The sequence below is a fragment of the Oncorhynchus gorbuscha genome, linkage group LG10, assembly GCF_021184085.1.
Source record: "Oncorhynchus gorbuscha isolate QuinsamMale2020 ecotype Even-year linkage group LG10, OgorEven_v1.0, whole genome shotgun sequence".
Classification (NCBI taxonomy): domain Eukaryota; kingdom Metazoa; phylum Chordata; class Actinopteri; order Salmoniformes; family Salmonidae; genus Oncorhynchus; species Oncorhynchus gorbuscha.
The window spans coordinates 62,374,716-62,400,797 of record NC_060182.1 but is presented as its reverse complement, the minus strand read 5'-3'; the positions used below and the strand labels follow the sequence as shown (position 1 = coordinate 62,400,797).

The following is a 26,082-nucleotide window of genomic DNA, read 5'->3' as shown; positions in this document are numbered from 1 at the left end:
CACACACACACACACACACACACACACACACACACACACACACACACACACACACACACACACACGATTTTAATTGATTACATCTGCGATAAGCTACTGCTGATGCCTGCATTTACATAGGGAATCAATGGCAGTATCAATGCATTGCTATAGGCAAACTGTAACTTCCCTCTGCCTCTGGTCATATGGATTGATCAGCTGCTTGTCCCCTTCTTTAGATCCACGTGTCTGTTTTACTACACAGCGACAAGGGATATGTAATGCACATAATGGGCCTGGTAGGCTTAGGATCAAATGTGCACTGATATCCTACAGGGCTGGCAGGTGCAGCTGGCTTTGGTTTTGACTGGCTTCTGTCCCTCACCTTGTGTCCACCTGGTCAAGGTGCTACAGCCATAATACTGACCCACAAGGTAATAACCCATTACTAAGCTTTCTCCTCAGGTTGCACTATTTCCGCCAATAAGAATCTTACTCGGAGTCTTACTTCTGAAATGTAGGCTATGCTATTCATTTTGAACAGGTCACTCTCAAACAGGATGTGCGAGACGAAATGCAAACTGTGATTTCTGTACTTGGCACAAGCAAGCCTCAAGTGCACGGGTAGCCTAGTCGATAGGTAGACCGGTTATTTTGAAATATATATTATTGATAATTCACCGGTATGACAAGTTGCATATTTACGCTATTCTGTGCTTTTTTCAGGAGGACTTGTTCTCTGCCTCTCAATGTTTCCCCTGACTTCAATTGAGGTGCGCTGCTGCGTATTATTCAGTGGGAGACTTGTCCTTGAAATGTTTTCTAACGCTGATAAGGACACGGACTGTGGCGGGCTAAAATCGATTCATACCTTTTGTATCTGCTGAGAAACTGTTGTTTTGATTCGGGTCGACCGGTTTTATATTATCATTTCCACTGCCATATGGAGCTCTGTCTGTCAGGCAAGAGAGGTAAGGGAGGGAGTAGAGGGGGGGTTGATCGGGCACCCCCATTGGATGAATAAAAATCATACATGGAGCCCAAAAGAGTTCTACTGGGAACCAAAAAAGGGTTCTACCTGGACCCAAAAAGGGTTCTCCTATGGTGACAGCAGAAGAACCCTTTTGGTACCCAAGGATACAGTAGTTTGCAATAAGCTTGGACAGTATACCGTATAGACCGTATACTATTTGGAAATAGCCACAGGATGTTTTTTTAATACTGTCTATTCCTTTGAAACTATTTATTTTAAGTTTTTCAAAACATTTTAATATATTTTTTAAAGTAAATGCCTTTTATTCTTTAATTTTACCAGAGAAAAATAGGCTGGCTACACCTAAAAAAAGTACCGGATGAAGGTAGCTACCCATCAGTCAGAGCGTTGTCTGTCTGTTGATAGAATGCCTATTTGTGAATTCACATCCAAGTGGAGAAGTGCAAATGAAGCACAAAATGAGTCTGATGCCGAGCAGAAATTTATAAGAAGCATTTTAGATCTGCGTTTACAAAAAGCAGCAAGATATTTCTCATGCGTTTTATAATTTCATTCCCGTGTGAAAAACACATAATTCTACTTTAATGCGACCCCTAAGTTTTACTTGAAAGTGGCTGAATTAATAAGGTGTCGGGGCATCATATACTGCAGTGTTCTCTTTCTGCCGTGTTTGAGAAGTCAAAGCCTGTTGGATGCGTTATCTGTACAGCTGCCACTGCTTGATTTCCTTGCGTTTTTTTCCCTCTCTTTTTTCGGCTCGTCTGCTCCTCCCCCCTCTTCTCCAAGCAGAGCAGGCAGGCCCGTTGCCCTAGCGACTCCAGACTCCACACAGACACAGCTTCTCCTTCAGAGCCAGTACTGTTCTTCCTCGAAACTAATTTGCACAATGTCTCTATTTTACATTCGCTTGTAAATGTCCATTGCATGTCTTTGTAAAAAAAAAAAATCTGTTTGCACTCATTAGCATATTTAGCTAGCAGCCGCCATGGAAATTTGCTATTGCTTGTGCTAATTGCTAATAGCTTGCTATTGCTTGTGCTAATTTTGTTAACATTCTGGTAATAGACGCTCAATGGGCTTTTTAACGTTTTTTTGCGACCTCTTGTGTGCAAAGCCGGTAATACAGTAAATCTCGGGATGAGAGAAGGATGGTATGACGATATGAAAATCTGGAAATCGCCCAACCCTAGTTTAGAACCAGGATAGAATTGTGAATGATATTGATACTCGCCATAAAGTATACAAAAAATAATCAGTATTTCTAGTGTTGACAATGAATAGGGAAAGCTAAATGTTCCTCTGATACAGTGTCTGTTTTTCTGAAGCTACGCAGTAGTACTCATAGTAGACTAGCCTATGTCAATACAGTATCCTTACCTCTTCTCCCGGTGTGTATTAGCCAACAGGGAAACACGGTTGTTGCACATGCACTGCTGATGTGTACAAGAAACAGAAAAGGCAGCAATGGGCAACATAGGCAGGAAACACAAGCTCTCTCTTTAAACAGACATTTGTTTGTTTCTTTGTTTGTTTATCGAAGCCCTTTTCTCAATTCAGCTAGGGGGCATTTTTCACGTGAGACAGCTGGGCTTTGGGGACCGAGTAGCGCTGAGTAGCCTGAGACTTCCTCTCCAGTCCTGTCCTGTCCCAGTCCTCTCTCTCTCCCTCTCTCTTCCCTGAAATGTGATGCTGGTGCTTTTCAGTAAAGCAGGCTGTTTTCTGCAGGCTTGCAATAGGAGCCTGCCATAGCCGGTTCTGTGTAGAGTGTGTGTGTGTCGGTGTGTGTGTTCCAGTACACAGGCAGGGGAACGAGTCGGTCAGTTCACCCAGCACTCCCTTTTCTCTCTCTTTCCCCTCCCTCTCTCCCTCCTTCCGTCGCTCCCTTGCTCTCACAAGCCACACTCGCCAAGAGAGAGGTCCCGCTTGGCGGTACACAGAGATACACTCTGATCCAGTGGCAACAGACGGAGAGAAGAGAGGCAGAAACGAGAGAACGAGAGACGGAGAGAGAGCGTCACATTCACATTTGTTGTGGTTGCAGTGACAGAGAGGAGGACGAGAGAGAGAAAGAGAGAGAGAGAGAGGGGGAGACGACAGACGAGTGTGTCCTTGAAAACTGCACCACAACTCTTTCGAGAAAGCCAGGAAGACTTTGTGAGTAACGTGCACCTAGTCAGGGCAACATGTGTGTGTGCGTGTGAGTGCGTGTGCATGTGAGTGTGTGCAGGGGAAACCTGCTGCTCCTACTCTGACCTGCCAAGCTGGGAGTGAAGGGGCTTGCTGTTGGTTGTGCTGCTATTGTTTCACTGCCTAAATGCTTCTGACAGGGGATTATGGAGAATACAAAACGCCGTATGGTTCAGGAGAAACTGCCAAGCTTGAAGTGTGTGTTTGTGTGTGTGTGTGTGTGTGTGTGTGTGTGTGTGTGTGTGTGTGTGTGTGTGTGTGTGTGTGTGTGTGTGTGTGTGTGTGTGTGTGTGTGTGTGTGTGTGTGTGTGTGTGTGTGTGTGTGTGTGTGTGTGTGTGTGTGTGTGTGTGTGTGTGTGTGTAAGAGACAAATGTGTACAATTGAATTCCTATGTGTGCAGGTTAGCCCATCTATTTGGGCAGTTTGGTTAGTTTGCAATCTAGATTGTGATTGTGAGGTTATCTGAACAGACTAGCAAGTGACCTGTAGGGCCTTCCAGATGTAGGATCTGAATTTGATCACTCTTTTTTTGTTGCGAATTATTCTGCACAGCAGGAAATGCCAACGTGTGGTGTATTGGAGGTTTAAAAATGATTCTAATGTATGTATTTTCCACTTTGAAATATCAGACTTGATTTTCCCTTGTATCAACCCCCACATAAAATGTCCATTCATTGTAATCCACATAATAATTCACATTTCCTGTTGCTGCAGTAGGAAACTGGCTCAAATTAAGATCCGACATCTGTATGTCAAATGATACTCTATCTGCTCCTTTATTAAAGCCAAATGTATCCCTGATCCTGTTGCAATATGCCAAAACGTCAACCTATGCAGTATATCTGGTGTTAATGTGCAGATATACGCAAGCACAATTTAGATGTGAATGCCATATTCCTTATGTGACCATCATGGTCCTCCTCAGTATCTGACACTATGTGTGATGTATATTTAGAATATTAGCAGATTCTCTGGAGTGATATGATGTGGGGCTTTTTCAACAGCCAATTAAGGTCACTCACTCAATAATTAAAAAAGTCAGTGGTCATTGGCCACATCTTTGCCCAGTCGCACTGAGCCATGTCAGGCCAGATACAAAGTGAGAGGGGTGGGTGACTGTAGCTAGCTGGTATCCCACAGCAACACTGCTTGTATTAAGACGAGAGGTGAAGGATATGGAGAAATTACTCCTCTTGCTTGAATCAATGTATTTTTTTGGTATAAATTCCCATTGCTACTACAGAATTGTAAAGGATTCAGGAAAGCTGAAACGCTAGACTGACAGCGATAGTACTAAGAATCCAAGTCCTCATTATGAATGGATGAACGCGGTGCCTGGAGGCAGCAACAGGACGACATCCAGGTCTATGGTTGGCCAGACTCTCTCTGTAACTAGCATGATACTCACAATGGGGGTCTTATCACTGTGGATGACTCTGTTTTCGATGTATCCTCTGAGGTTATTTTGGGACTGAATCAAAGCTGCTCCTAAATGCTGATCTAAGGTCAGTTTTGTCCCGCCAATGGTTCAGTTTATGTTTTGAAGCTGATCCTAGATCAGTGCCTAAGGGTAGGTTCCAGCCTGAGGCCTTTCTCTATGACGTGTGTCCCTATTAATACCCATGCAGAGGGAGAGGCTGCTGGCCTACACACGCACACACACACACACACACACACACACACACACACACACACACACACACACACACACACACACACACACACACACACACACACACACACACACACACACACACACACACACACACACACACACACACACACACACACACACACACACACACACACACACTAATCAGAGATCCACATCCCTTAGGCAGCTGCAGTCCTCTCCCTGTGATGTGGGCAGTGACGTCACGTCAAGCAGGAAGTAGGTTTTAGAAGGCATCGTTGTTGTGATCTGAGGCAAGCCGAAGGGGCCTAAAGCCTGAAAGGAGAGTAAAAGCTGTACGTTCTTTCTTCCGTTCTTTCTTTCGTTCTTTTCTCTCTCTCTCTCTCTCTCTCTCTCTCTCTCTCTCTCTCTCTCTCTCTCTCTCTCTCTCTCTCTCTCTCTCCTCTCTCTCTCTCTCTCTCTTTCTCTCCCTTTCCATCTCTCGCTCTTTCCGTTGAGCATTAGAGAAAGTCACTATTTAGGATCTTTCCGGATTGTTTCAAGTCGTGTGTTTGTCCAGTCTATCTCTCTGTTCTCTCTAATCCCGTATTTACTTCTAATCCAGGCTTTGCCTCGGCCAGTGAAAGCCAAGTGAAATCCTGTAGACTTAGACCCAGGCTGATCCAATCATTAGTATTCCACTGCCATAATGTATCCATCAATTTAAGGTTCCCCCCTCCCCTCCCCGTCTCAATGTATTCCTGTGCATGGTGGAGTGTGTGTGTGTATATAGTGCAGCAGGATTTGACTGCGTGGTCGGGAGAAGACCCCGTGCATTAATGTAGCGGGGACAGATGTGTTTCCCATGAAGTCAGCCATCCTCTTAATGACACGAGCAGAGCCGGTCAGCTCTGCATGAATTGAATTAATTGGCTTGAATAGGAGTATTTAGAATCTTAATCCCATGGATTACTGGTGCTCTAGATTAAGATACATTTCGGGGAATATTCATCCCCCCCCCCTCCGCTCTCCTCAGAGGCGACCACCTTTAGTTCTTAGTTCCAAGTACGCTTTTCACGAGCCATCAAGTGTAGGATTATGGCCTCGGGATGTGGTTGGATAGCTACCGTAAATAATAAGCTAAACATTATTTTACAGTATGTTTCTATGCAGTTACCTCTGTCTGTCTTAGTGTTTGCCATGTCATTCATACGATTGTCGACTCTGTAGGTTAAGTGGTTGTTATGCCATGTGCGCCCTAGTTACTATGTGCTGGAAGTACCTCAGTAATCAGGCAAGTCATTGCCTACAGTAGCAGATAAGGAATATAGGCCTATTATACATAAGGTGCATAGTAACGCATCTCTTGTTTTCTCTGTGCTGCGCCTCATTTACATTTGAGTAATTTAGCAGACACTCTTACCCAGAGCCACTTACATTAGTGAGTGTGTACATTCCCTTACTTTTTTTTTACACACTGGTCCCCCGTGGGAATCAAACCCACAACCCCTGGCGTTGCAAGCACCACCCTCTACCAACTGAGCCCCGCGGGACCAACTCCTTTCCTCCTCCTCTCCTCCCTGTGAAGCGTTCCACAGTGAGAGAGTGTTGCACCTAGCCAAGATTGTTAGCCGATCGATAGCTATAGATCGTCTCATTGGAAGCCATTAGTTATGGGTTTTATAAAGCTAGTAATTATTGTGTGTAATCTTGCAGAAAATTAAATTTGGAGTTGTGTACAGTGTTTTGGTTAGAAGTTTTTTTTTCTCCATTTTTTTTCATTCACCAGCTGCCAGTCTTGGGATCCTCCTCTTATGCTCTCAGAAGGAGAGACGTTTTATGCTGCTCTCTGAGATGATGGAGAAAGCTCTGTTGGCGGTGGGTCCTGAGTCTGAGTACCGATACAGGCTGCTGGTCATTGTTGATACCATCATGTGCCTTTGAGTTCTGCCAAAAGCCCTTCAAGAATCACTTCCTACAATATGGGTCTGGGCCGGGCTTAACACATCGTACACATTAGCCTTGGAACGCCACGTTGGCAAAACCCTTTATTGGTGACGGTACTGAGTGGCTTTAATAACTTAAGAGTGATGGTTCGTGTATAAAGAGTGATGTGTTTTTCTCCCATTCCTTTTGTTGCAGAATGGCCTCATGGCTTGTTTTTGTTCCAGGTTTAATTTTCAGAATTGGACCACTAGCATGAACTCTTGTACCTTAACACCCCACCCCACCCCTCCCTTACTGTCAACCTCATGCCCCGGGCCGCTGCGGTATTCTCTCTCTCCTAGTGCCCCTTCTCTCTTTATCTCTCCCCCCTTACCCTGCTTTTCTCACTCTCTCTCTCTCTCTCTCTCTCTCTCTCTCTCTCTCTCTCTCTCTCTCTCTCTCTCTCTCTCTCTCTCTCTCTCTCTCTCTCTCTCTCTCTCTCTCTCTCTCTCCTCCCCACAAAAGCCCCCTTTCTCTATTGCCAAACAAAAGGGTATATAGAATATAGCATATTTTGGCTTTAGCTCACATTGGTGGAAGGGGGATGTTTTTTTTTTACCTCCCCCCCACCCACCCTCCACCAACACTTAACCCAGCAGCCCCTGATATGCAGAGCAGCTTTTGTTTAGCTGTGTAAATGAAAATTGCTAATCAATTTTCCCCCTTATTTCATGCCGTGTAGTTCCCAGCCCTCCCCCGCCAGCTGTCAGAGCAGCCCCACGCTGAAAGCTTCATTAGCCGGGACACGTTTAGCCCTCAGCGCTTCCCCGGCGCTACAGGAGAGCGCGCTATTTATTCAGGTAACACAGGTAAGAGGTGGAGGGACAGCCAAACTGACAGGGAGGGAAATGAATATAGCTCCTAGGAAGCTTCTGGCTAGTCCTCTCTCTTTCACTAGTCTCTTGTTATGTCGTTCTTCCTCTCTATCTCTGCCCTCTCTCTCTAGCCTTATTTCTCTCTATCCCCAGTTTCTCACTCTCATCTCGCTTTCCATATCATATCATTTCTCTCTCCATATCTCTTTCCTCTCCTTTTCATCCTTCCCTCTCTCTCACCCGTTACATCTCTCTCTCTCTCTCTCTCCCTCTACCTCTCTCTCTCTCTCTCTCTCTCTCTCTCTCTCTCTCTCTCTCTCTCTCTCTCTCTCTCTCTCTGAGGAAGGAGTGAGAGAAAGCCCTGAGAGTTAGGAAGTGTCATAAGGAGAGATGAATTGGCTCTGTTGGAGAGAAGAACCCTCTGTTCCAACACCGGCAACGACCATGCTGTCTTCATACTCTCGCTCTTGTTCTTTCTCTGCCCCTTTTTTGATATTTTTGTATGCGTATATTCTGTCCCTGCCACCACCTGTCCTATGAGAGAGAGAGAGAGAGAGAGAGAGAGAGAGAGAGAGAGAGAGAGAGAGAGAGAGAGAGAGAGGGAGAGCGAGAGCGAGAGTGAAAGAGTGAGGGAGGGAGAGAGAGAGCGAGCGCGAGGGAGGGAGTGAGAGCCGTACAGCATATATCATCCTGTTCATTCCATCACAGTCTCACAGTGCAGGGTTGGAGTGTGTGTACAGTTTATCCTAGTTAGCAATGCCTGCCTGTTGGATAGAACTAATCTCTTGTTTGTCTTGTACTGCTCGATGAGAAACAGTTTGTGACCCTACGGTATGCAAGATAGGCTGCTTCAAGAATATCATAACTCTTTCCTTGCTTCCTTGTGTCCACTCCTCACGTCCTTCACTCACTTTCTACTGAAAAGTTGGGGGAAACTTTGAAGTAAGGGTCAATGGAAACACATTTGTAGGAAAAGATAATGCTCTCCTGACTCTTCTTCACTATGACATCTGACCGTCAAGGTTTCCTGACCACGACCCAGTTGTGACCCCAACCTATCACAGTCAGGGTCATGATGACAACTGCTACGGTGGAATACTTGGTCAATTCATGTCCCTCACTCCCTCCTTTTTGGTGACCCCATGGAATCCATTGGTCCCTGTCCCATGATCAGTCCCCTTTCACCTCCTTCCCTCGCTCCCTCAATCCCTTCCTCTGGTGACCCCAATGAGTCCTTTGTCCCATTGGTTGTGTTGGTCCCTACCCGCCCGTCTCCCTATAAATACCCCTGTGGCCATCTTTTTACCCTGCTCCCTGGTGTCTGGTTACCACTTGAGGCCGATTTATACTATCCTCCCCAGTGATAAGACATGCCTGTCCTAATTCAATCAGCCTGCCAGCTGACCTAAGCTCGGTCACATTTTCCCCTAACCCACCTTTCGGGTGTGAGGGGGCGGACAAGGGTGTGTGTGTTTGGTGGGGGGGGGGGGGCAGGGGGTGGGTGTGTGTATGGGTGTGTGTCATATTTTCCCTTGACTCTTTCTTGGCCGTGGTGTGGGGTCAAAGGTGTAACTGTGCGCGTGTGTGTGTGTGTTCGTGTGTGTGTGTGTGTGATATACAGAGTGGTGATCGCTCCTGGCTTTTGTCCCTGTGTATCACGTCCCAGCCCTAGTACTTTCATTGAAACCCGAGCGCGGCCACCTATCACGTGTATTTACATGTAAATGTCAGTGTGAGGTATGGAGAGACTGAGAAGGAAGAATGATGACACCACTGCTCAGGCCTTTTTCCATTGCCATTTCCCAGCCCAAGGCGAGTGTCTGTGTGTGTAGGAATTGCTAATAGTCTATTCTTTTAGGCTTTTAAGGTGCAGGAAGGTGTGTGTGAGGTGGACCCCAGAGTGCTGCTGGGTGATATGGCGTGAGGAACGCAATGGAAACTTCATCGACTGGAGGAGAGGGGTAAGAGTGGAAGTAGGGGGGAAAGAAGGGGGCCAGTGGGGTACAGAGGGGACATGGAGGGAGAGAGAGAATGGGGACAGAGGACGGGTAAGAAGGGTTGAAGGGTTCTGTTAATATCAACACAATCTGCTCCTGAGTGGCTCAGCGGTCTACGCTGCATGGCAGTGCTGGAGGCGTCACTACAGATCCAGGTTGGATATCGCAGCCGGCCGCGCCCGGGAAACCCATGAGGCGGTGCACAATTGGCCCAGCGTCGTCCGGGTTAGGGGAGGGTTTGGCCGGCCGGGATGTCCTTGTCCCATCGCGCTCTAGCGACTCCCGTGGTGGGCTGGGGGCAGTGCACGCTGACGTGGTCGCCAGTTGGACGGTGTTTCCTCCGACACATTGGTGCGGCTGGCTTCTGGGTTCAGCTTGCAGTGTGTCAAAAAGCAGTGTGACTTAGCGGGTTGTGTTTCCCGAGGACGCATGGCTCTCGATATTCGGCTCTCCCGAGTCCGTGAGGGAGTTGCAACGATGGGACAGGACTGTAACGATGGGACAGGACTGTAACGATGGGACAGGACTGTAACGATGGGACAGGACTGTAACGATGGGACAGGACTGTAACGATGGGACAGGACTGTAACGATGGGACAGGACTGTAACGACCAACTGGAGAGAAAAAGGGGTAAAAACTAAATAAATCAAATGTCAACACAATCTGTGTCTGAGCTCACATAGATGCATTTTGGATCCGCTTCATCGCTCGTCCACCCCCATCTCTTCTCTTCTCCCTCCACCCCTCTCTCCTACCTACCTTTATAACTAGCCACTATCATAGGTCTCTGGTTGCCTCCCTCTGAAATGGTTTTCTCCCACTCGCCCTGGGGTCAGACATTACCACGGTGGTCACCATGTCAACCCTGCGTGACTGGCAGGGGTGATGGTTAGGGAGTGACTGGGGGCCATGCTGGGTGAATTGAGGAGTGTAGTGAAAGGATTGGTGTTTAGTGGAAAAACAGATATCAGGTTGGCTATACCTACCTGGGATCTATTTATGTTGGTCAGTATGAGTGGAGGAAGAGAGAAAAAGGACTGAACCGACACTCAGAGAAAGGAGAAAGAGGTGAATCAGAATCACACTGTAGTTGTGTAGCTGTGTATGTCACGAACATCATCAGGGAAATGACCGGACCAAGGTACAGCGTGGTGCGCGTACATTATTCTTTATTTGAGAATGTCAACAAAACAATAATACAACATAAACGAACGTGAAGCTCCGTAAGGCTGTGCATGCACAAACGGCGATAACTACCCACAACTAAGGTGGCAAAATTAAGTATGATTCCCAATCAGAGACAACGATAGACAGCTGTCCCTGATTGAGAACCATACCCGGCCAAAACATAGAAACAGAAAACAAAGAATGCCCACCCCACATCACACCCTGACCTAACCAAATCGAGAAATAAAACGTCTCTCTAAGGTCAGGGCGTGACAGTACAGCCGCTGTTTCATACAGTCCAGCACAGTCCAGTACTGACCAGCACCTGACCCTGCACGGACTGTGTGTTCGTGGATCTGAGTGTGTGTTTGTGTTTTTTTTGTGCCGCCTGTGCGAGTCCGTGTACATTCCTGTGCGTGTGTGTGTCCTGCAGTGTTATAAGTCCAATGGGGTATTTTGGGAGAACAGACTGTTCTTTCTGTTTGAACTCCTGTCAGTGTGACATTTACATGAATCATGTCGCTGGCCGAGATGCTTGACTGTCCCCAACACGCACACACACGCACACGGGCACACGGGCACACGGGCACACGCACACACCACACACACACACGTAGCCCTAAAGGACACTTCGACTCACCTCCAGGATGATGTCAGGAGAAGGGGCGTGTAGTCCTAACTCAAGCCCAGGATGGATGTGCTCTGTTGGGCAAACGGCAGAGCTGCCCCCCTGCTATGGTCCTTTGAGACAGACCTCCACAGTATCTCTCTCATTGGAAGACCTGCTCTGTGTTTCCCTTCTATGGTTCTGGGCTGATATCCTACAGTTCAGCAGTTTCAGTGGTCATTTCTCTCTGTATCCCATTAACCGTTCACCAACAAGATGTTTGGCCTATTTAGGCTCGTAATTGTATCAAACTTACAGGGTCTAAAGTCAACTGAAACAATTAAGACTCAATTTTTTGTCCATGGTCATTTCTGAGAGTTTATTATCGGTTACCACTAGCCTTCTCTTTGTTCTCTGTCTTTTAAAAGTAATAATAATAATGAATAAATAAAAAGTATGCACGACCCAAAGTCACTTTGCATCAGGGTTTTCCAAATCCGGTCCTCAGGACCCCAAAGCGTTTTTTTTTGCCCTAGCACTACTCAGCTGATTCAAATAATCAACTAATCATCAAGCGTTCATCATTTGAATCAGCTGTGTAGTGTTAGAGAAAAAAAGACAAGATAATCAACAAGATACAAAACCCCAAAATCACACATAAAAATAAGTTAGCAGGGGCCTCCAGGGTGGTGCAGTGGTTAAGGGCGCTGTACTGTAGCGCCAGCTGTGCCATCAGAGACTCTGGGTTCGCGCCCAGGCTCTGTCGTAACTGGCCGCGACCGGGAGGTCCGTGGGGCGACGCACAATTGGCCTAGCGTCACCCGGGTTAGGGAGGGCTTAGCCGGTAGGGATGTCCTTGTCTCATCGCGCACCAGCGACTCCTGTGGCGGGCCGGGCGCAGTGCGCGCTAACCAAGGTGGCCAGGTGCACGGTGTTTCCTCCAACACATTGGTGCGGCTGGCTTCCGGGTTGGATGCGCACTGTGTTAAGAAGCAGTGCGGCTTGGTTGGGTTGTGTACCGGAGGACGCATGACTTTCAACCTTCGTCTCTCCCGAGCCCGTACGGGAGTTGTAGCGATGAGACAAGATAGTAGCTACTAAAACAATTGGATACCACGAAATTGGGGAGAAAAAGGGGTCAAATAAAAAAAATATTAAAAATAAATAAGTTAGTATATAAAAGTACACCAATCACACGGACAGACTAACCAGGGAAACCCCTGGATGTGTGAATCAGAAAGGGATGAAATGAAGCCTTGTGTTGGGTTGAGGGAATATAGACATATAGAGTGATGGATGGAAAGGGAGAGAGTTTGTTGAGCTTAGTGTTTTTCCCATCCCCTGGTTCCTGTTTTGTAAACCCCAGCAGTGCTTGACTAGGCAGCACAGTATACTGTATATAAGTGTCTATACGTTACACAGTCCATATGTCTACTCTGCTGACTGCCCCTTCTCCCTGGGGACGAGTGACGGAGGTGACAAACTGTGATAGATAACGCCAAGATAGATAGAGAGAGCGAGGGAGAAAGAATGGGTGGGGGGGTGAGAGAGATGGAGAGATGGATGTGAGCAGATAAAGTATAGAAAGAGACAGAGAGAGAGAAAGAGATAAGGTGGTTGAAGGAGAGAGAGAGAGAGGGAGAGAGAGATAATGTGGATGAAGGAGAGAGAGAGAGAGAGAGAGAGAGAGAGAGAGAGAGAGAGAGAGAGAGAGAGAGAGAGAGAGAGAGAGAGAGAGAAAGAGAGAGAGAGAGAGGGAGAGAGAGAGAGATAAGGTGGATGAAGGGGAGAGAGAGAGAGATAAGGTGGATGAAGGAGAGAGAGAGAGAGAGAGAGAGAGAGAGAGAGAGAGAGAGAGAGGTGAAGCAGATAAACAGACGTACAGTAGGTGACATGTAATGATAGATATTTCCAGGATTAGTCTAAAGCCCATTGGAGCAGAGACGACATCTCTTTTTTCTGCCAGGACAGCCTAAACCAGCCAAGCAATACTATGACATCCCATCTCTCTCTCTCGCTCTCTCTCTCTTTCCCTCACTATCTTACTCTCTCTACCTGTCTCGCTATATACAGTAACTTTTAGACAACGGGTGTTTTGGAATTCCCATTGTTAGAGTCTACGCTGCCCGTGGCATAATAGACAACATACACATGGCCACATTCATAGAAAGGGCCATCGTTTACATCATTACCTAGCAACGCACCACTACTACTTTTACAGATCCACTGTGTCGTCTGCCCAGCCATGCAATTTATAAACTTGATCTCCATTGTTAAAAGCATCTAGACATTATCTCCGACATTTACAGCGTCTTTCCGATATTGAAATCTCATAGTAATAAATGTGTCGAGAGTCGGGATGAGACAGACAGGCAGCTTTTTTTAGCCAGTCGAAATCCTGAATCAGCATAATTTCCATGGATATATGCAAAGAGATGTCAATAGCATAACTGGTGAAACTAAAATAAATGTAGCTAGTCTTTCCAGTTTCAGTCTGAAGTGATTGTATTAGCTGTGTAGTTGGCTAACTAGCAAGGGGAAGAGCATCCTTAACAACGCTTTTTGTCTGCCATAGCAACCTGCAAAGTCCTGGAACTATCAACCAGTGCGGTCGTTTAGCTTTACACGGTCGTCAATACAAATAGAACTGATGACCAGAGAACGCCTACAATTGCACTTGACAACCAGTGTTAATGAATGAAGCTTCACGTTTTGTTGAAAAATGGATGGTTTGGGAAAGAATCTTGCTTTTGAATGCTGGTAACCCTGTTGTCTAACAGCAATAATACATGCGAGTCCTCCTATGACCAGATCACAGCCATGATAATAATGGCATAACACATGGACTCATTATTTATAATAATTATTATTATTATCTCACTCTCCCTCTCTATACACGGAACCCCTTCCTTATATTGAGTTGCACCCCCTTTTTGCCCACAGAACAGCCTCAGTTTGTTGGGGCATGAACACTACAATATATCGGAAGCGTTCCACAGGGAGGATGCTTGCCAGTGTTGCCTCCAACGCTTCCCAATGTTGTGTCCAGTTGTCTGGATGTCCTTTGGGCGATGGACCATTCTTGATACACATGGAAAGCTGTTGAGGGGGTAAACCCCAGCAGCGTTGCAGTTCTTGACACCATTTGAATTCCAGTCGATTCAGAAAGTAAACCAAATTCCAATTCCATTTCAAAATGTTCCTCATTGAAAAGCCTTGAGGAGAATTGGAATTGACATTTTTGTGTACTTCATGAATTGACCGGAATTGACCCCAACCCTGTAGTTTACTATGGAACGCTACAATCATTTTTACATCATTATTTAGTAAACTAATATACTGTAGAATATTTTGCTATACACTGTAGTATCCCTTGATCATGTGTGGTACTTACTGTAGAATTTTGGAGTGTAATTTAGAATACTATAGTAAATACTGCAGTATTATCCACAAAATAAACACTGTAGTAAATACTGCAGAAATGTCAGCAAAAACAGTACAGTTTTAATTATAGTATATACTACTGTAATTTGCTTATACCCTGCCCATTCCCCTCCCACATGTCCCAATTTGTGCCAACCATAAGTGAGAAACCTACATGCCAAGAATAGACCATGTAATGTGTTCCATATAGGTTATAGAAAAAAAGAGCAGCACTGAAATATCAGTTCAGACCTCAGTCCTACCTACCTACCTACCTACCTACCTACCTACCTACCTACCTACCTACCTACCTACCTACCTACCTACCTACCTACCTACCTACCTACCTACCTACCTACCTACCTACCTACCTACCTACCTACCTACCTACCTACCTACCTGTTATGGAAAATGTGGTCTTTTAGTATTTTTCCAGCAGCTCTCATCAAGGAGAAAGCCTCCATTTCTATGTCAAACATATACAAAAACAGTATACTAAATACTACAATATACTACAGTCTGCAAAAACATTACAGTAAATACAACAGTATATAATACAGTTGTTTTTTACTATAGTATTTATAATATAGTTATCTGTAAATATGACAGTACACTCCAGTAAATACTACAGTATTCACTGTAGTGTTTATGACAATTGTAGTCTACAAAAACACTACAGTGAATACGATAGTATTTGAACCATAAAATACTGGGGTATTTGTTCATGTGGGTATCTGTTTCTCCATATCTGTCTTTCTTTTTCTCTTGTTCTCTCTTCCTGTGCAAATCCCTAATTAGCAAAACGACAAATGTCATCATCAACTCTGAGAATGACAACGACAGGGAATTCTCACCAGAGTTAACAGAGACCGTAACAATCAAATAACAGGTTCAGCAACGAATGTCATGTAAGACATTTGACAGATGTAATTGATCTGACTATCAGCTCGTTGTGAGGGGGCCTGGGAAGGAAGAAAGGGGAAGAAGAAGCCAAGCGGTTAAACAGGTTAACAATACCCCCGAGAAACAAACAGATTCAATCAGTGTGTTTTTATCTGTCAACTGGGCTATGACGTCTCTGGAGACTGAAGCACACGCACACACACACACACACACACACACACACACACACACACACACACACACACACACACACACACACACACACACACACACACACACACACACACACACACACACACACACACACACACACACACACACACACACACACACACACACACACACACACACACACACACTGCTCTACCAGATGAATGGCAAGTGTGTTCACTACACAAACTATTGTCTTCAGATCAATCTGGATTAACTCATAACTAAAGTCTTGCGTAGTTGGTCTGATGCGCGAATAAGTTATGGACCAATAGAGCCCCGCAGTGGAGGTGTCATAATACCCATAAAACCTAGCAGTCAAACAGGGAAATGTTTCAAATCGTTTTTCCACCATTCATTTTTCCGTTAGGGAATTTGAAAAACTCTTAAGAAAATGGCTATGTTTCATGTAGGCTTACCCTGACGTGATGTTTTGATAACCGTGTCAATCTCTCTATTTACTCGCAGATTCAAAAATGCTAATTCACCTCAAAGTAGACATTATGCAAGTCTACAAATCCCTGCAAGTCGATAATTAGATAGTTAATCCATAGATTCTTACCTTTTCCTTGATTCGGCAGTCCAGATCATGGGATTTGTAGTTCTTTATGAGAACCACATTAGCGGCTAATTAGCATTTCATTTGGGGGGGGGGGTAGATACAGGCGAATATATTGATAAAAGTCACCTTGACCTAGAGAGATTTACACGGTCATCAAGACGTCACGCCATGGTAAGCCTACAGGATACAGCCCTTATTTGAAGTGTTACTAAAATCCCCTATGAGGAAAAATAACAAATAAATGGTGGAAAAACGAATGGAACCATTTCCATGTTTGACCGCTAGGTTTTATGAGAACAATGACTCATACTGTGGTCCTCTATACGTATTAAGAGAAGATAATTAACGAAGATCTGAACCGGAACAAAGAGCTCCACCCTCTTTCTCTGCAAATGACAGGCAAAGCTATGGTTCCATTGCCCCCGCCCCCCCCCCCCCCCTTCCGAAATTCTAAAGTTACCAACACTTGCGAAATTGTCCAAATGACGAGTCACGAAAAACCCAGGCATGTGCTGCTTGTTATCTCACGCATCCCGTTGCATCATGACAGATCTACGGTACCATACATGTTTACGTAGGCTTCCCACGAGAGATTATCTTCAGATAGATTCATTGTACGCTTGAACCCTCACATGAAATATCACTCTTATATACACATTTTGTGACCGTGTGTGTGTCCGTGTGTGTGTCCATATGTGTGTGTGAGTCTGCCCCTATCGGATACACCCTAGTGTCTGTGTTAATTAGCATATATGTTCAGTAATTTGGATTTCTCTCCCAGACTGCTTGACCTTTACAGTAGAGGCCAGTGTATATCACACAGGCCTCGGTCTTACATCACTAATACCATTACTGTAGCATTTTATATCACTCTGAAGATATACCCCCACACAGACCATGTTTTCTCCCCATATTTTGTACATGGGTGTAGTGGTTTGGGAAGGGTGGGGGTGTTGTGTGCGCGTGTGAATGTGTGTGTGTGTGTGTGAGAATGTGTGTGTGCGTGTACGTGCATGTGTGTGTGTGTGGGGGGGTGTTTGTGTTTGTGTTTGTGTGTGTGTATGTGTATGTGTATGTGTGTGTGTGTATGTGTGTGTGTGCCTGTGTGAGTGTGTATGACACTAGGCCCCAGTGCTTTAGCCCCAGGGTCAACCTCAGGTCTGCCTCCACACACATTAATCACTCTCTCTCTCTCTCTCTCTCTCTCTCTCTCTCTCTCTCTCTCTCTCTCTCTCTCTCTCTCTCTCTCTCTCTCTCTCTCTCTCTCTCTCTCTCTCTCTCTCTCTCTCTGTTTCTCTCTCTCTCTGTTTCTCTCTATGTTTCTCTCACTCTGTTTCTCTCGCTCTCTCTCTCATGCACCTCCCCCCTCTCGCTCTCCCCAGGCTCCCTCCCCTGGTCCCTGGCCCTCTATGACCTCTCTCACCTCCCCTCTGCCCTTTGACCTCCAGGTAAACGCAGGGGTCCGTCTCACCTGAAATAAAGACATTAGAGCTCTCTCTACTGTCTAACCCCCTGCCCCTGAGGGCCTCTCCTACTCCCTGCCCTTTTTCCTCCTCCTCCTCCTCTTCACCTACCCCTAAACTCCATCCTTCGATCGCATCAAAGACTGAAGGTATGCTTTTTCCTCTCTCAGACTCAACCCTTTTTATTCTCACTCAGAAACAATTCTTCTCTCTCCCTCACACTCCATTTGTCAGTTTCTCACTCTGAATTTATCCTCTCTCTCTCGCTCTCTCTCTCCTTCTCCCTCTCTATCTCTCTTTTCAGCTCACACACTGAGCCTGTGTATATTTGTCTGAAATTGAATCCTTCTCTGTCCCCGAGGTCTCTAAAAATACAGAACTTCCACCATTTTCTGTCTAGACGCTTTGGGTCAGAGATGACTTGCACGGTTGATCGAGTTACAACATATTTGAATATTATCTGTGTTTTATTTGTACAGAACATCATTGGTTGTGTGTAGTGTTTGTGTAGTTTGACCTCGTCTCTGAAAAGAAAGAGGTTTAAATGAGAGCAGGGAAACGTTGGGAACTTCTTTTTACCCCTAAAACACATTTAGGAGTGAAAGCGGGTACCTCCTGTTCTCTGAGGCACGGTGTGTGTACTGTAGTGTTTTTTTAATGGTTGCATCATTAGCATGTGGGTTTTATCCTCCTCGCTGTGGAAAAGAAAAGTGTTCTCAGGGGACTACCCTCCTTTTCCCCCTCCCCTCCTCCTCCTCCTTCTCCTCCTCCTCCTCCTCAGAGAGAGAGAAAACAGTCTTCTCTCGCTTTTGTTCACGTAACCAGAACAACAGGAGTCAAGCGTGTCACCTGTGTAGTTCCTCCCTCATGCATATTCATAACCACTCCATCAGAGTGTATGTGGAGCAGAGACAGACCGACAGACGCAATCCTAAACTTCTCTCTCTCTCTCTCTCTCTCTCTCTCTCTCTCTCTCTCTCTCTCTCTCTCTCTCTCTCTCTCTCTCTCTCTCTCTCTCTCTCTCTCTCTCTCTCTCTCTCTCTCTCTCCTCGCATTTGAACTTTCCAGAAAGTAGGCAAGCCTTCCATTTCTGTTCACGATCAGATAAATAATGTGGGCAGACACATACCTACAGTGTACAAAACATTAGGAACACCTTCTCTTTCCTTGACACAGACTGACCAGGTGAGTCCAGGTGAAAGCTATGAGCCCTTATTGATGTCAGTTGTTGAATCCACTTCAATCAGTGTAGATGAAGGGGAGGAGACGGGTTAAAGAATGATTTTTAAGCCTTGAGACAATTGAGACATGGATTGTGTCTGTGTGCCATTCAGAGGGTGAAAGGGCAAGACAAAAGATGTAAGTGCCTTTGAACGGGGTCTGGTAATAGGTGCCTTTGAACGGGGTCTGGTAGTAGGTGCCTTTGAACGGGGTCTGGTAGTAGGTGCCTTTGAACGGGGTCTGGTAGTAGGTGCCTTTGAACGGGGTCTGGTAGTAGGTGCCCGGCGCAGCGGTTTGTGTCAAGAACTGCTACGCTCATCAGTTTCCCGTGTGTATGAAGAATGGTCCACCACCCAAAGGACGTCGAGCCAACTTGACACGACTGTGGGAATCATTGGAGTGAACTTGGGCCAGCATGCCCGTGGAACTCTTCTGACGAATTGAGGCTGTTTGGGGGGGGGGGGTCTAATTTCTGGTATAATCAGTATAAATAGAGGGAAAACAAAGTGTTTGTGGGAAACGTTTATCGCAAATTCATCAAATAACGACCCTGAAGCGAACAGGCCGACGATTCTGCTGTGTAGATATGTCTTGACTCCTGGTGAATAATTATGAAGGAATAGATTATAGCACAGTCTGTTTCTCCCACTCTACTACCTACATTACCTCATGTTCATGCTTTAGTCTGCAGATAAAATAGCTGCTCAGCTGCTGTTTCTCTCTCTGGGTCACATTGACTTCTCTTTGTTGTGGAGAATGTGGCAGAATCTCTTTGCTCCTGAGAAATCATAAAACACGATAAAAGTCTGAATTCAGTTTAGTACGTCGACTATGTAAACACATTTACAGTGCCTTCGGAAAGGATTCAGACCCCTTGACTTTTTCTTTATTTTTGTTACGTTACAGCCTTATTCTAAAATGTATTAAATAAATATAAATCCTCATCAATCTACACACAATACCCCATAATGACAAAGTGACATTGTAGCATATGTATAAAAAAGTATATGCAGAAATACCTTATTTACATAAGTATTGAGACCTTGATTGGATAAGGTCCCACAGGTGACAGTGCATGTCAGAGCAAAAACCAAGCTATGAGGTCGAAGGAATTCTCCGTAGAGCTCCGAGACAGGACTGTGTCGAGGCACAGATCTGGGCAAGGGCACCAATTTCTGCACGATTGAAGGTCCCCAAGAACACAGTGGCCTCCATCATTCTTAAATGGAAGATATTTGGAACCACCGCGACTATTCCAAGAGCTGGCCGCCCGGCCAAAATGAGCAATCAGGGGAGAAAGACTTTGGTCAGGGAGGTGACCAAGAACCCGATGGCCACTCTGGCAGAGATCTAGAGTTCCTCTGTGGAGATGGGAGAAACTTCCTGAAGAACAACCATCTCTGCAGCACTCCATCAATCAGGCCTTTATGGTAGAGTGGCCAGACAGAAGCCACTCCTCAGTAAAAAGCACAATACAGCCTGCTTGGAATTTGCCAAAAGGCACCTAAAGAAACAAGATTCTCTAGTCTGATAAAACCAACTCTTTGGCTTGAATGCAGAGCCTCACATCTGGAGGAAACCTGGTACCATCCCTACGGTGAAGCATGGTGGTGGCAGCATTATGCTGTGGGGATGTTTTTCAGCGGCAGGAACTTAGAGACTAGTCAGGATCTAGGAAAAGATGAACTGAGCAAAGTGATCCTTGATCACCAAATTAGTGAAGACAGTGGAACAGGGAGGGGAAAGGTTCACTTTCCAACAGGACAACAACCCTAAGCACACAGCCAAGACAACACGGGAGTGGAATCGGGACAAGTCTCTGAATGTCCTCGAGTCGCCCATCAAGAGCCCGGACTTGAAACCGATCAAACATCTCTGAAGAGACCTGAAAATAGCTGTGCAGCAGCGCTTCCCTTCCAACCTGACAGAGCTTGAGAGAAGAACGGGAGAAACTCCCCAAATACAGGTGTGCCAAGCTTGTAGCATCATACCCAAGATGACTTGAGGCTGTAATCGCTGCCAAAGGTGCTTAAAAAACAACTGAGTAATAAATGTGCATACATTTTCTTAATTTTGCTTTATTATTATGGATTATTGTGTGTAGATTGATGAGGGGAAAAATCGATTTGATAATTCTTCTTCGGGATTGGTGTCCCATCCACGGGACAGTTGAGCTAACGTAGGCTAATGCAATTAGCATGAAGTTGGAGATAACAAGAACATTTCCCAGGACATAGACATATCTGATATTGGCAGAAAGCTTAAATTCTTGTTAATCTAACTGCACTGTCCAATTTACAGTAGCTATTACAGTGAAATAATACAATGCTATTGTTTGAGGAGAGTGCACAATTTTGAACATAACAAGTTATTCATAAACCAATTAGGCACATTTGGGCAGTCTTGATACAACATTTTGAACAAAAATGCAATGGTTCGTTGGATCAGTCTAAAACTTTGTATATATACTGCTCCCATCTAGTGGCCAAAATCTAAATTGGACCTGGGCTGGAATAATACATTATGGCCTTTCACTTGCACTTCAAAGATGATGGTACAAAGAAAATACAAAAGAACGGTTGTTATTTTTCTTTGTATTTTCTTTTACCAGATATATTGTGTTATATTCTCCTACATTCCTTTCACATTTCCATGAACTTCACAGTGTTTCCCTTCAAATGGTACCAATAATATGCATATCCTTGCCTCAGGGCCTGACGTACAGGCAGTTAGATTTGGGTATGTCATTTTAGGCGAAAATTGAAAAAAAGGAGCTAATCCTCAAGAGCTTTTAAACAATTTTAGAATAGGGTTGTTACGTAACAAAATGTGGCAAAACTGAAATGGTCTGAATACTTTCCGATGGCACTGTAAGTGTAACCACACCATCTCTGTTGACGTGTGTGTATGTGTGTGTGCTGTAGGAGGGTGACTAGGGGCCCCTGTCTAGCTGTGTCCCAGATTCTACACTATGGAGACCAGATGGGCCCATTGAGACCCAGACGCCTGCAGCAGAGAGGAGAGAGCAGGGAGAGGACACACACACACAAACACACACACGTACATGTCTTAGACGAGGAAGGCCCTAAAAATTGTCAAAGACACCAGCCACCCAAGTTACGGACTGTTCTCTCTGCTACCGCACGGCACACAGTACCGATGCACCAAGTCTGGAACCAACAGGACCCTGAACAGCTTCTACCCCCAATCCATAAAACTGTTTAATAGTTAGTCCGGGTAGCTATTGGCTAACTATTTAACTGTCTTCATTGACCCTTTTTTGACTCATCACATATGCTGCTGTTACTGTTGCCGACTCACTTTATCCCTACCTATATGTACATATCTACCTTAATTACCTCGACTCGGTACTGGTACACCGTGTATATAGTCAAGTTATCGTTACTCATTGTGTATTTATTCCTTGTGTTATTATTTGTATGTTTTTTAATGACTTCTTATTTCTTTCTCTCCACATTGTTGGGATGTGGTCCCGCTAGTAAGCATTTCACTGTTAGTCTACACCTGTTGTTTACGAAGCATGTGACAAATAAAATGACATTTGATTTGATTTGACACACACACACACACACACACACACACACACACACACACACACACACACACACACACACACACACACACACACACACACACACACACACACACACACACACACACACACACACACACACAGTAGCAGAGTGGACTAGGTTTGGACAGGAACCAAAATATGATGAGGCACGATTTAATGGTGATGTCATCGATGGTGATGTCATCAACCTGAAAGGTTGCTGATTCAAATCCCTGAAGTGACTACTGTAGGTAAAACATCTGTTGATGTGCCATTGAGCAAACCCTAATTGCTCCTGTAAGTCATTGTGGACAAAAGTGTCTGCTAAATGACTAACATTTAGAATGTTAACCACACACAGATTAAACATGTTCCTGTTTGTTACAAGAAGGCCTGAAATAAAAAGCCTACACAGCTAGGCTTAATCCTTGTGCCCGAGATAACGGCTCATACTGTTTTTTCTGAATGCTGTCAATCTCAGATTCAGGCAAAGAAGTGTTTTCCCCAAAAGTTGTCGTAGCCTTTGAGAGCTGTACTGTGTATTTATAGACTAGCTGCAGTCAGTGTGTGCTCTCCTCTCCTCAGGGCTCCCTATTGACAGCAAGGTAATTCTACTCCCAAGCAGCTGTTTCATGGGCACACCCTGCGACGTGGAAATCTGAATTCTAATTACCAAATTAGTGAAGACAGTGGAACAGGGAGGGGAGAAGGAGCGAGGGGGAGAGATAGGGGGAAAGAGAGAGAGCCTATAGGGTAAAGACTGATTCACTAATATTACAGTATAGAGTACTTTAAAAATCCTAACAATTGTGTCTGAAATGATTCCCTATTCCCATGTAGAGCTGCGATGAAAGACTGAAGTACTGCATTATACTATGTGACAGGGTGTCGTTTGAGATGCAGAAAAACACGAGGGTAATCAGAAAGTACTTTCCATTGTTTGTTTGATTTTCATCGTGAGTTGATTTGGCGCCGCACCACTTACAGCCCCGGCTGCACTCGACATCAATTACCCACAGTGCATGGCGGCCGCACCTGTTGAGAATCCGTCTGGAGAGGTGTGAAGCGATGACACCCGCCGACTCGGTTACCGTGTGTGTGTGTGTGTGTGTGTGTGTGTGTGTGTGTGTGTGTGTGTGTGTGTGTGTGTGTGTGTGTGTGTGTGTGTGTGTGTGTGTGTGTGTGTGTGTGTGTGTGTGTGTGTGTCACATGCAGGTGCACGTGTGTGTTTGCGTCCTACATACAGTACCTAACAAAAATGTGGACACATACTCATTCACAGGTTGTCTTTATTTTTACTATTTGCTAAATTGTAGAATAATAGTGAAGACATCAAAACTGTGAAATAACACATATGGAATCATGTAGTAAACAGAAAAGTGGTAAACAAATCAAAATATAAAAAAAGACCAGTGGAAATCTGTGCTCTTGTCTGGAGTCCAGGTCAGACTGCACTTGACTGACCTTCATGTCTGAAAGTGATGATGGACTGTCCTTTCTCTTTGCTTATTTCAGCTGTTCTTGCCATAATATGGACTTTGTCTTTTACCAAATAGAGCTGTCTTCTGTATACCACCCCTACCTCGTCACAACACAACTGATTGGCTCAAATGCATTAAAATGGAAAGAAATTCCACAAATTAACTTTGAACAAGGCACACCTGTTCATTTAAATGCATTCCAGGTGACTACCTCGTGACGATGGTTGAGAGAATGCCAAGAGTGCGCAAAGCTTTCATCAAGGCAAAGGGTGGCTAGTTTCAACACTTCTTTTGGTTACTACATGATTCCCATATGTGTTATTTCCTAGTTGTGATGTTTTCACTATTATTCGACAATGATGAGTAGGTGTGTCCACACTTTTGACTGGTACTGTTTTTACACTGAAACACGTAGAAAGACGAGGTAGTCGTTCCGTCTGCTCAGCTGTTTGCAGCAGGGTGCTTGGGGATGATCACAAAGCAAGGAGACTGTTGTAGGCTACTTACAGTACAGAACAATTGTACCGTACAGCTCTAGTGTGGTTTCAAAGCAAATAGCCTAAGCAAGGCTTGAACCAGTGAGCCTTTAATCACAGGGCATTGACCCTATAACTCCTGTGCCATAAAGGTCCAGACCTCTGGGCAGACCTCTTGATACACTTCCATACAAGCAGGCTACAGTGGTGATATAGATTTCTATCTGCCAGTTCTGGTTAACTGACTGTTAAGTGTGACTACCGCTCAACCCTTGAAGTGAGTCTCTTTCAGCCGTCTAAATTGTCAGGCTATAGGCTGACCAAGGTGGTAGGTAATGACTGTGTGTAAATCTGGGCTATCCGTCAGAATGGATCGTTGATGCCTGTCTTGTTCTATTGAGTTGAAGTCGATGTCATTTAAGGGTGCTCTGTCGATCCACTTCAATGAGAAGAGATTTTTCTCAACCGACTCAGGACAAAAAAGACAGAAAACGACATTTCTCTCCCAGTCAGAGGCCGTTTGCATACCACTGCTCCATCTTCAAACGCCTGCCTGTTCATCTGTTAGGACAGAGGCAGACCGTGTCACTGTCACCACACAGGGGGAATTGGTCTGCAGGTGGATGTTAACAATTTGAACAGTTTGGGGAAATGACTGTTTGCTCTGTAGACCGACATTATGTACAGTAACCAACTGTGTGTTTATTTATTCTAAAACGAAGTCCGTCAGAACAAGCCCTGGCAGACTGTATGGAGATTAGGCCGAAAAAGAGGGAAGGAGAAGAGAGGGTGAGAGGGCGAAGGGGGAGTTGGGTGGGTGGTGAGAGGATGAGAGGGGGAAGAGGGAGTTAGGTGGGTGGATGGGTGGTGAGAGGGTGAGAGGGGGAATGGGGAGTTGGGTGGGTGGTGAGAGGATGAGAGGGGAAGGGGGAGTTGGGTGGGTGGTGAGAGGGTGAGAGGGGGAAGGGGGAGTTGGGTGGGTGGTGAGAGGATGAGAGGGGGAAGGGGAGTTGGGTGGGTGGTGAGAGGGTGAGAGGGGGAAGGGGGAGTTGGGTGGGTGGTGAGAGGGTGAGAGGGCGAAGGGGGAGTTGGGTGGGTGGTGAGAGGATGAGAGGGGGGGGGGAGTTGGGTGGGTGGTGAGAGCGTGAGAGGGGGAAGGGGGAGTTAGGTTGGTGGTGAGAGGGTGAGAGGGGAAGGGGAGTTAGGTTGGTGGATGGGTGGTGAGAGGGTGAGAGGGGGAAGGGGGAGTTAGGTGGGTGGTGAGAGGGTGAGAGGGGGAAGGGAGAGTTGGGTGGGTGGTGAGAGGGGGAGAGGGGGAAGGGGGAGTTAGGTTGGTGGATGGGTGGTGAGAGCGTGAGAGGGGAAGGGGGAGTTAGGTTGGTGGATGGGTGGTGAGAGGGTGAGAGGGGGAAGGGGGAGTTAG

General features: G+C 45.6%; 1 protein-coding gene across 1 annotated transcript in view; it reads left to right on the top strand.

Annotated features, from left to right (window-relative positions):
- Positions 1-2,976: 2,976 nt before the first annotated feature.
- Positions 2,977-26,082, top strand: part of LOC124046328 (estrogen-related receptor gamma) — a 307,265-nt gene continuing 284,159 nt past the window's right edge. The window contains exon 1 of the mRNA XM_046366590.1: positions 2,977-3,127. The gene's annotated coding sequence lies outside the window, so the exon portion shown is untranslated. The remainder of the gene's footprint in view (positions 3,128-26,082) is intronic.